Source organism: Rhinoraja longicauda, chromosome 2 (genome assembly GCF_053455715.1).
Source record: "Rhinoraja longicauda isolate Sanriku21f chromosome 2, sRhiLon1.1, whole genome shotgun sequence".
NCBI classification, from domain to species: domain Eukaryota; kingdom Metazoa; phylum Chordata; class Chondrichthyes; order Rajiformes; family Arhynchobatidae; genus Rhinoraja; species Rhinoraja longicauda.
The window spans coordinates 96,734,924-96,747,506 of NC_135954.1; positions in this window are offsets into that span (position 1 = coordinate 96,734,924).

The following is a 12,583-nucleotide window of genomic DNA, read 5'->3' on the forward strand; positions in this document are numbered from 1 at the left end:
ATTTAGACAGGTACATGAATAGGATAGCTTTAGAGGGATATGGGCCAAACTTTCACTGTTTTTATCCACTCATCACCTTTTCCACGGCCAACAATGGACCCTTGTGGGCTCCACCTTTCCTTGATCATCGTCGCTGGCTTTGATTTGTTCTTTGCATATCTTTCATTCATTAGTTGTTTGTACCTTTTCATACCTCTAGTTTCCCTTCCCCATGACTCTCAATCTGAAGAAGGGTCTCGACCCAAAACGTCACCTATTCCGTTTCCTCTGAGATGCTGCCTGACCCGTTGAGTTATTCCAACACTTTGTGTCTTTCTTGGGCCAAACGTAGGCAGGTGGGATTAGTGTAGATAGAGCATGGTTGGCATGGGAAAGTTGGGCCGAAGGGCCTGTTTGCACGCTGTATGACTATGACTTGGAAGTTGTGTGTGGTGGATCAGCTCCCAGAACTGGAGTGTGTTACCCAGGCTGATACAGCACGGCATCGGATGAAATGTCAGCTCTCAGACAGAACGTTAGACCACAGCTCTAGCTGGCACTCATTTAAAAATAACATGCAACGTTGAAGATGCAGAAATGCGAGGCTTTCTGTTCTCTGGGCAGCTTCCAGAAACTCGTAGGTTTCGCTGCTGAACACTAGATGGAGCAGCAGGACACCAACTTCAGAGGAAGGGCCACCTGGGGGCAAAGGTTGCCCTCGATCCACTGAGAGGAATGTGCTGTTCAAAGTCAACAGTAATGGAGGCACAAATAGGAACAAACTGCCCTGCTGACGATAACACTTTTGAAATTTGCTCACAGCCGTCAAATGTTTTCAGTTTTGCATCTTTTAACACACTTGCTTATTTTTAGCATTATTTCACAGAGTCATACACAACGGAAACAGGCCCTTCGGCCCAACTTGTCCATGCCGGCCAAGTTGGCCAACCATTCTTGTGCCACTTACCTGCACCTAGCCCAAATTCCTCACTACCTGCCCTATCCATTTACCTGCCCAAGTGCCTTGTACCCGCATCTCTCGCTTCTGCTAACAGATTTTTCCTTGTACACACCATCCTGTGTGTGAAAAAGTTGCCCCTCAGATCCCTTTAAAATCTTTCCCCTCGCTCCTTAAATCTCTAACCTCTAGTTGTAGAACCCCCCCCTCCTCTTCCCCCACCCCCTTCCTCCTCCTCTGGAAAAAAGACTGACTATCCATTTTATCTATACTCCTCATGATTTTATATACCTCAATAAAGTCACCCCTTAACCCCCTTGCTCCAGGGGAAAATTGCTGTCAAAAAACATTATAAGCCACAACCCTGCGAAATGGGTCAGGTTCACTATGGAGTTGGAGTGGTGGGTGAAAATAGGATTATTATTGAGCTACTCAAGCAGGTGTACCCACATATCATCCAAGGGCCAACTATTTGAAATTGACAGATTCTTGATTAGTAACGGTGTCAGGGGTTATGGGGGGAAGGCAGGAAAATGGGGTTGAGAGGGAACGAAAGATCAGCTATGACTGAATGGCTTAGTGGTCTTGATGGGCCGAATGGCCTAATTCTGCTCCTACGGCTTATAAACTATTACACATGTGGGTCATCGGGACTAATCTGGGATCTGGGACCAACTATTCATTCCAATTGGATGGCGGATATCTGACCTCATAAATAACATGCTTATTGAAATTAAAGTAATTTGTAGCAAATTTAAGTGTCTTGGAAGTTAATAAAGTCATTGAACGTATCAAGTCTACCCTGCATTTTATTAGCCATTGTGACCTTCTTATAAGTTTATTTGCTGAAATACACAGAGGCCTGAACAATTAATTTGAATTTCACTGTGCTGGATAGTGAATTTGAATTGAGAGATTTTTTTAAATCTCAACATTTTTTTAAATATATGTTGTCGCAGAAATAAACGACCACAATGTTTTTGAATTGTCATCTAAAATGCAAGTGATCGATTAATCTGTCTTTATCCTGAGCTTTTTATCACGCCACAGTAGTTAACTCTTTATGCATTTTAATGCCAAGGTGTGTCGATTTTGGGTGGATGGACATTGGAAAGACTTCCATTTAATTCCAGTGAAACCTATATCATAAAGCCGAATTTGAAAAAAAAAATCCTTTGTCCTTGAATTGGTGTTTGAGCCAACAGTGCAGCCAGGCAGAGTGGAGATGCTTTGAATAATTGCCATGGTAATCAAGCTGGGTAACCACACTGCAAATAACTGAGATTGATTTTATAAATTATCTGTTACTATTGTTCTTTCTCTGCTATTTTTGGGGGGTAATTACCTTGGCTTCTATTCAAAGATGCTGTACTTTCTAGTTCCCCTGTTCAGTAAGCATTGTTTTTTTTGAGCAGATTGATTCTATTGTTCAATTGATAATTGTAAATAATTTTCTCCACCCCATCCCCATATCACTGGCTAATACAGTATTGTCAGCAATTACTCTGCAACCCAAGTAGTATAGGAAAATAACTGCAGATGCTGGTACAAATCAGCAGGGTTACAACCCAGCGGTATGAACATTGACTTCTCTAACTTTAGATAGCTCCTCTGTCCCTCCCTTCCCTTCCCCCTTCCCAGTTCTCCCACTGTCTTCCTGTCTCCACCTATATCCTTTCTTTGTCCCCCCCCCTGACATCAGTCTGAAGAAGGGTCTCACATTCCGAAACGTCACACATTCCTTCTCTCCAGAGATGCTGCCTGACCTGCTGAGTTACTCCAGCATTTTGTGATACTCTGCAACCCAAAGTACCTGAACATACTAAGTCATTTTTAATTTTTAATTCCTACATTGATTTTGCATCTGCTGTGCTCTCAGTCACAGGAGCACTCCATGCTTATTGTTGTATTGTGCAAATGTTATTTCAAATTGTTGCTTTTAGTTTAGTTGAATTGAATTGAATGGAATTGAATACATTTTATTAACCAAGTATTGCCTTGGTGCTTTGCTCGCAAGTAACAACACGATATGCAGTAAACAATTTAAAGAATAAAACATTATAATTTAAACATGTGAAGAATGAAATATAATACCAGAGTTTATATTCATGATTCACCTCCTGTAATATCGCAAATCAAAAGAAATTTAGGTTGCGGATGAGATTGAAGGAATTCTAGTGCCAAAGATGGCCTTTGCTCTTTTATTTCCTTTTCCAATTTTGACACAGGACGTTACCTTCAAACCCATTCTGCCTTTACTGGTTCCGAGACCGTTCACATCAATCCCATTCCGCTCATTTATTTTCCTATAACCAACCCTCACTCCCACAACCATCAATTTCTCCCAATTATCCTCTCCTACATTGGGAATAATGTGCAGCAGGCAATTAATCTACAAGCCAACTTTAGGATATGTCAGGAAACTAGAGCACTGGGAGAAATCCATTAAATTTAGCATGGAGAACATATTCAGCATCTGAGGACATGGTTGAGACCAGGTCAATGGAGCTGTGCAGCAACAGCACCATTACTGCTGTTCAATAATTAATACACTTTTATATTTGAAAAAAAACCTGCTAAGAGAGGTACATGAACACACAAAGAATTACACATATCTTTGTGACCAGAACGATTTTCTTTCAAATATATAAATGTATCAGAAGGGAACAAAATCCCTGATGATTTATGATGTTATGATTAAACCACAAATTCGGATTATTCTTTCTTTGGAAAATAGTTCCATTCTGTGATGGGGATGTAATTATGTGGCTTGGCTTGTGCACAATGTATGATTCAAATCAATTGGCAGAAAGGAATGACTTTTTTTGATATCGAGAACTGCAACCTCCGAAGTACTAGAAGCCAAAACTTTTATCGATTAAACAATTATTACATAACTCATCGAAGACTTTGAGAATGAAATTGGTCTTTAGCAATAATGCAAAATGGCTGATAATCCTCATTTGAATTTGATTTGACATGATATCAAATTATAACAACTTAGATATACTATTCTACGAACACAGTTAAATATGAATAGGAATGCCTTTCAAATTACTTTAATTTTCTTCAGTGTACTTACACTAGTTGATACATGGTAGAATATTTAATGGGTCAAAAATATTTACTGAGCAACTGACAGGCACACACCAATTAAACATTCCAGCTAATTTTGTATCTCATTTCTAAAGATTTTTTAATATAATTTTTCAAAGACGGTGGCATAGACAGCCTTATAATGAATGTTTATTTTTGCTGATTTTATCATTTATAATATAATATTATCATTTATAGCTGCTATTAATAAAATTAAGGAAGGTTTTCACTTTGAGAAACATTTAAGGAACACTTTAAAGGGAAAAACAAAACAGTTTACGAAATTAGCTGATTTGAATATCAGTTATTATCTTTTGGGATGTTTTATATATCTTATACATCAGGGCATCACTTCATATGAAGGAAGCCATTGAGCCAATACCATTTTACAAAGTAACCCCATTCCTCACTTAAATTGCCCGTCATTCCAATGTTCTATAGATTCAGGATCAGTTCCTGTGGATTGGAGGGTAGCTAATGTTATCCCACTTTTCAAGAAAGGAGCGAGAGAGAGAGAAAACGGGGAATTATAGACCTGTTAGCTTGACATCGGTGGTGGGGAAGACACAGGAGTCAATTATTAAAGAAATAATAACGGCGCATTTGGATAGCAGTAAAAGTCTTGGACCCAAGTCAGCATGGATTTATGAAGGGGAAATCCTGCTTGACCAATCTTCTGGAATTTTTTGAGGATGTGACAAGTAAAATGGATGAAGGAGAGCCAGTGGATGTAGTGTATCTGGACTTTCGGAAAGCATTTGATAAGGTCCCACGCAGGAGATTAGTGGGCAAAATTAGAGCACATGGTATTGGGAGTAGGGTATTGACATGGATAGAGAATTGGTTGGCAGACAGGAAACAAAGAGTAGGAATAAACAGGTCCCTGTCAGAATGGCAGGCAGTGGAGAGTGGAGTGCCGCAAGGCTCGGTGCTGGGGCTGCAACTATTTACAATATATATTAATGATTTAGATGATGCGATTAAAAGTAACACTAGCAAATTTGCGTTGACACAAAGATGGGCAGCAGTGGGAACTGCAAAGAGGATGCTGGGAAGATGCAGAGTGACTTGGACAGGTTGAGTGAGTGTGCAGATGTATAATGTAGATACATATGGGGTTATCCACTTTGGCAGCAAGAACAAGGAGGCAGATTATTACCTCAATGGTGTCAGATTAGGAAAAAGGGAAGTGCAACGAGATCTGGGTATCCTTGTACACCAGTCACTGAAAGTAAGCATGCAGGTACAGCAGGCAGTGAAGAAAGCTGATGGCATGCTGGCCTTCAGAACGAGAGGATTTGAGTATAGGAGTAAATAGGTCTTGAAGTTGTACAGGGCCCTGGTGAGACCACATCTGGAGTATTGTGTGCAGTTTTGGTCTCCTAATTTGAGGAAGGACAGCCTTGCTATTGAGGCAATGCAGCGTAGTTTCACAAGGTTAATCCCTGGGATGGCGGGACTGTCATATGAGGAAAGATTGGAAAGACTGGGCTTGTATTCACTGGAATTTAGAAGGATGAGAGGAGATCTTATAGAAACATATAAAATTCTAAAAAGACTGGACAAGCTAAATGCAGGAAAAATGTAGCCAATGTTGGGCGAGTCCAGAACCAGTGGCCACAGTCTAAGAATAAAGGGGAGGCCATTTAAAACTGAGATGAGTAAAAACCTTTTCACCCGGAGAGTTGTGAATTTGTGGAATTCTCTGCCACAGAAGGGGGTAGAGGCCAATTCACCGGATGAATTTAAAAGAGAGTTAGATAGAGCTCTAAGGGCTAGTGGAATCAAGGGATTTGGGGAGAAGGCAGGCACGGGTTACTGACTGTGGATGATCAGCCATGATCACAATGAATAGTGGTGCTGGCTCGAAGGGCCAAATGGCCTCCTCCTGTGCCTATTTTCTATGTTTCTATGCATCTATGAGGTGTAAATGGAGTAAATGGAAGGGAGTTTGGTTTGCACGATAGCCTGGGCTGCATCCACGATTCTCTGCAATTTCTTGCGGTCTTGGATGGAGATGTTCCTAACCCAAGCTGTGATGCATCCAGATAGAAAGCTCTGCACCGTGCATCTGTAAGAGTTGGTGACATATGTTTCCGAACTTCCGTGTGTTAGTAAAGGAAGTGATTTATACCCGTGAATATGCACTGAAGCAGAGACAGTCTGAGGAAGGGATCCGACCCCGAAATGTCACCGATCAATGTTCAACAGAGATGCTGTCTGATCCATTAAATTTAATTTAGTTTAGTTTAGTCTAGAGATACGGCACGGAAACAGGCCCTTCGGCCCGCCAGGTCCGTGCCGACCAGCGTTCCCCAGACACTACCACTAAAATACACACTAGTCACACTTTACCAAAGCCAATTAACCTACAATCCTGCACGTCTTTGGAGCGTGGGAGGAAACCGGAGCACCCAGAGAAATCCCACGCGGTCACAGGGAGAACGTAAAACCTCTGTACAAACAGCACCTGTAGTCAGGATCGAACCCAGGTCTCTGGCGCTGTAAGGCAGCAACTTTACCGCTGCACTACTGTGCCGCCCTTACACCATGCCCAAGTCACTCCAGCACTTTGTGTCTTTTCTTTTGTTAACCAATATCTGCGGTTACTTGTATCTGCACTAAAGCAGGATGTGCACATTTCCTGATGGGAGCTCACTCAGATTAGATACTCTCCCTACAATTTGCTGCAAAATGCTTGGAGAACATACAAACTCCACACAGACAGCACCCGTAGTCAGGATCAAACCTGGGTCTCTGAACTGTAAGGCAGCAACTCTGCCGCCGCACCATTGTGCTGCCCATTGCGTATAAGATTATCAACTCGACTTGGCTCGACATGACCTGATTTCTCCTACTTCTTCTCAGGCCATCCAGCAGAGTCAGAGATGACTTGCTTCCAGTCCAGATCTGAGGAGTGGAAGCTACGTGTGCATGAACTATTTTAAAGTGATCTCTAGCCCAATGACCACCACATGGACTTGACAGAACCTGGCCTTGGTCCAATGGCATGATGGTCCAGGACAACTGGGATGGCACGGTGGTGCAGCGGTAGAGTTGCTGCCTTACAGTGCTTGCAGCACCAGAGACCTGGGTCCGAACCCGACTATGGGTGCTGTCTGTATGGAGTTGGGACGTTCTCCCCGTGACCACATGGGTTTTCTCTGAGATCTTCGGTTTCCTCCCACACTCCAAAGATGTACAGGTTTGTCGGTTAATTGTCTTGCTGTGGGTATAAATTGTTCCTGGTGTCTGTAGGATAGTGTTAATGTGCGGGGATCGCTGGTCGGTGCAGACTTGGTGGGCCGAAGGGCCTGTTTCTTTGCTATATCTCTAAACTAAACTGGGAGACCAGATCTTGTTGCACAACCCTATAATGTGCAGACACCTATGCACATATGCAGATGCACACTCTCAGTTACTGAGATATCTTCATCACAGATACTGACCGACTTGCTGCATGTTTCTTGCTTCTCCTGATTTTCCCATTTGGAGTTCCATCTTCTGCTTTAATTTGCCTTTTGTTGTTATGAACATATTGGCAACAAGTAATGCAGCAAGCTCTTGTGTTGTCCAGCCAGTATATTTATCATGCGGTTATTGATTGATTGATTGATTGATTGATTGATTGATTGATTGATTGATTGATTGATTGATTGATTGATTGATTGATTGATTGATTGATTGATTGATTGATTGATTGATTGATTGATTGATTGATTGATTGATTGATTGATTGATTGATTGATTGATTGATTGATTGATTGATTGATTGATTGATTGATTGATTGATTGATTGATTGATTGATTGATTGATTGATTGATTGATTGATTGATTGATTGATTGATTGATTGATTGATTGATTGATTGATTGATTGATTGATTGATTGATTGATTGATTGATTGATTGATTGATTGATTGATTGATTGATTGATTGATTGATTGATTGATTGATTGATTGATTGATTGATTGATTGATTGATTGATTGATTGATTGATTGATTGATTGATTGATTGATTGATTGATTGATTGATTGATTGATTGATTGATTGATTGATTGATTGATTGATTGATTGATTGATTGATTGATTGATTGATTGATTGATTGATTGATTGATTGATTGATTGATTGATTGATTGATTGATTGATTGATTGATTGATTGATTGATTGATTGATTGATTGATTGATTGATTGATTGATTGATTGATTGATTGATAAATTGATTGTTTGGTTCATTGGTTGGTTGATTGGTTGGTTGGTTGGTTGGTTGTTGATCTGTCGATCGATTGATCTTTTGATTGATTGACAGATACAGTAGGGAAACAGACCCTTCAGCCCACCGAGTCCGCACTGACCATCGATTATCCATTCACACATGTTCTATGTTATCCCAATTTTACATCCACACACTATGCACTCTGGACAATTTGGGATGTGGGAGGAAATCGGAGCACCTGGAGGTAACCCATGCAGTCACAGGGAGAAGGTGAAAATTCCACACAGACAGCACCCGAGGATCAAACGAGTCTCCAGCACTGTGAGACAGCAGCTCGACCTACTGCACCACTGGTGTACTATTGGCAAGTGTAACCTACACAGAACCAACATATTCTGGCAAATTACAAGGCGCTGTTCTAAAAATAGGTGGGATTTTAATCCCAAAAGTTTACCCCAACCGCTGCCCCATCCCCAACCAACATCATTAAAACAGTGTTGTGATCGCATTGCTCTGTGTAGATTGACTGACGCATTTCCCACAATACAGCCAAGACTGCATACAAAAGCAGATTGCCCATTGTAAAGCACTTAAGGGTATCCCAAGGTCATGAAAGGTGCTATAGAAATGCATGTGTTCTTTCAATGGCCCTTTGTGGCACCGTTCTTGTATTGACGCCTAATGAAAACCGTGGCGTTTCAGGAACTGCAGTGAAGCCAGTCAATTAGTAGGCAATTGAATCTGAAATCTAAGAGCTCAGGCAGAGAATCCACCCTCGTGATCTGGGGAAGTAGCTGACAGCATGCGGAGAGGAACAAAAGTGACGGAAAATGTTCCATTCTTCAGTACTGCCAATCCTCGCGTTGGTAAGGACGCAACCCTGACAGATGGTAACTCTTTTATTCAAAGTATGCAGTGAATTATTGATTTGTTTTTACACTAATTCTAATGCTTTCCGATCTTTTTAGAGGGTTTCCCCTTCCCCCCCTCCCTTCAACAACCATTATATTTTCATCTAAACTGTGCATACTGTTAACATCATTGGAGAACTTGACTTTGAGGACTTACTGACTTTGACAGCGTGAGACAGCTGAATTAACACCAGTAGGTATGGTCAAAAACCCAGCATGGTTCAAAGAGCTTGTCATTTAAACAATGCTTACTATATTCATCTCTGTCGCAATTGGAGCTGTCAACAGTAGCAAATTCCAAATGGGATTTATCATCAGGAGTAGAATAGACCAAGAGTGCAGATCCCGTTTAACTATACAAAGGTCTGTTTATATTTATTTGGTTTTGGTGGATTGACAGCATTGAAGCAGGGTTGCACATTTTAGAAATTGATTGACAAAACTTATTTATGAGTGACTCTTTGCTCCACAGTGACGTCTTGGTTTAAGTAATGACTTCTAACTCAGCTTTCTTGATAATGACACTTCCAGTCATATTAGTACAGTGCAAAAATAATTAATTAAAGGAACTGTAATATTTGAAAGTATTATGATCAAAAGAGCTTCCTTGAACATGACCCTACTAAACATTTAAAATGAATAAGGAACTACAAGGAATTGCAGATGCTGGTTTACAACAACAAAAAGTCACAAAGTGCTGGAGTAACTCAGCAGGTCAGGCAACATCTCTGGAGAACATGGATTAGTGACGATTAGGGCCTGGACCCTTCTTCAGACTCAATATTGATACGTAACGTATCGGATATTAGGTCACTCTGAAGAAGGGTCCCGACCCGAAATGATGCCTACCCATGTTGAATCTGAAGAAGAGTCCCGACCCGAAACGTCACCTATCCATTTTCTCCAAAGATGCTGCTTAACCCGCTACTCCAGCACTTTGTGTCTTTTTACATTAATAATATTTTCTGCATACAATTTTAAGACAGCAATTTTTATTGAATCACATAGCTATTGATATGAATGAATGAATGAATGAATGAATGAATGAATGAATGAATAGGCAATAGACAATAGGTACAGGAGGAGGCCATTCGGCCCTTCGAGCCAGCACCGCCATTCAATGTGATCATGGCTGATCATTCTCAATCAGTACCCCGTTCATTCATTCGTTCATTCAATGAATAGGTTTATTGGCCAAGTATGCATACACAAGGAATGTGCCTTGGTGCTCCGCTCACAAATGACAACACAAACATACAGTTAACAATTAAGAATAAAGCATAAACACATCAAAACAATAAGGATACACCATTACGGTCTAAACATGTGGGTGAAAATAAACCAGAGCAAAAAAGAGACTACAGACTTTGGTTATTGAGTAGAACTATCACTCTTGGAAAAAAGCTGTTTTTATGTCTGGCTGTGGCTGCTTTGACAGTCCGGAGTCACCTTCCAGAAGGAAGTGCTTCGAAGAGTATTTGGCCAGGGTGAGAGGGGTCAGAGATGATCTTGCCCGCTCGCTTCCTGGCCCTTGCAGTGTACAGTTCATCAATGGGGGGAAAGTAGCAGCCAACAACCTTCTCAGCCGTTCGAACGATCCGTTGCAGCCTCCGGATGTCGTGCTTGGTGGCTGAGCCAAACCAGACCATGATGGAGAAGGTGAGGGCGGACTCAATGATAGCAGTATAGAATTGGACCATCATTGCCTGTGGCAGATTGTGTTTCTTCTGTGATACTGATCTTTTTAGTTTGAAATAGTAACATAGATCAGTATTTTTAGAAACTGAAAATCAGTTGTTTTGAGCCACATGTTAGTGTTAAGGAAATAACTGGGGGGAATTCCAAGGATTTTGGATCTGTATATACATTTGAAAAGGCAGGGTCTGATCAGTATGGCCTTGGGCAGGGGAAATCCTGCCTCATAATTTGATCAAGACTTTTGAGGAGAAAACTAAGAAGAACTAAGTATGGCAGTGGACATTATCTACATGAACTTTACTTTAGACTTTAGACATACTGTGAAGAAACAGGCCCTTCGGCCCACTGACTCCATGCCATAGACGAGCACTATCCTACACTCTCAGGACAATTTACAGAAGCCAATTAACCTGCAAAGTCGCACGTCGTTAGAGGAAACCGTAACACCCAGAGAAAACCCACACGTTTACAGGGAGAACGTACAACCTCCGTATTTAGAATCACAGGGCAGCGCCGGAGACCCGGGTTCGATCCCGACTACTGGTGCTGTCTGTACGGAGTTTGTACGTTCACCCCATGGCCTGCGTGGGTTTTCACCGAGATTTTCAGTTTCCTCCCACACTCCAATGCCGTACAGGTATGTTGGGAAATTGGCTTGGTAAATGTGAAAAATGTTCCTCGTATGTGCAGTATAGTGTTAATATGCGGGGATAGCTGGTCAGCGTGGACCCGGTGGGCCATAGGGCCTGTTTCCGCGCTGTATCTCTAAACTAAACTAAATCGAACCCAGGTCTCTGGCGCTGAAAGGCAGCAACTCCACCTTGGCGCAACGCTGCCACACTGCCACGCACAAGTTATCCATAAGTAAATGCATTTCTCCACGCTGTTCCCTTGATTATTGCCTCTGTTCTCTTTACACCCCAGCATTCATAGAAACATAGAAAAATAGGTGCAGGAGTAGGCCATTTGCCCTTCGAGCCAGCACCGCCATTCAATATGATCATGGTTGATCATCTAAAATCAGTAGTCCGTTCCTGCTTTTTCCCCATTTCCTTTGATTCTTTAAACCCTAAGAGCTAAATCTAACTTTCTTTTGAAAACATCCAGTGAATTGGCCTCCACTGTCTTCTGTGGCAGAGAATTCCGCAGATTCGCAACTCTCTGGGTGAAGTAGTTTTTCCTCATCTCAGTCCTAAATGGCCTACCCCTTGTTCTTAAACCGTGACACCTGGTTCTGGACTCCCCGAACATCGGGAACAGTTTTCCTGCATCTACCCTGCACAATCCCTTAAGAATTTTATATGTTTTGATAAGATCCCCTCTTATCTTAAATTCCAGTGAATACAAGGCCAGTCGACCCATTCTTTCATCATATGTCAGTCCCGCCATTAACCTGGTGAACCTACACAGCACTCCCTCAATAGCAATAATGTCCTTCCTCAAATTAGGAGACCAAAATTGCTCACAATATCCCAGGTGCGGACTCACCAGGGCCCTGTACAACTGCAGTAGGAACTCCTTGCTCCGAACCTCAAATCCTTTAGCAATGAAGGCCAACATGCCATTAGCTTTCTTCACTGCCTGCTGTACCTGCATGCTTACTTTCAGTGACTGATGTACAAGCACACCCAGGTCTCGTTGCACCTCCCCTTTTCCTAATCTGACACCATACAGATAATGGTGAATTCATGAAGATGACTAACTGCAAGCAGTGTAGTCA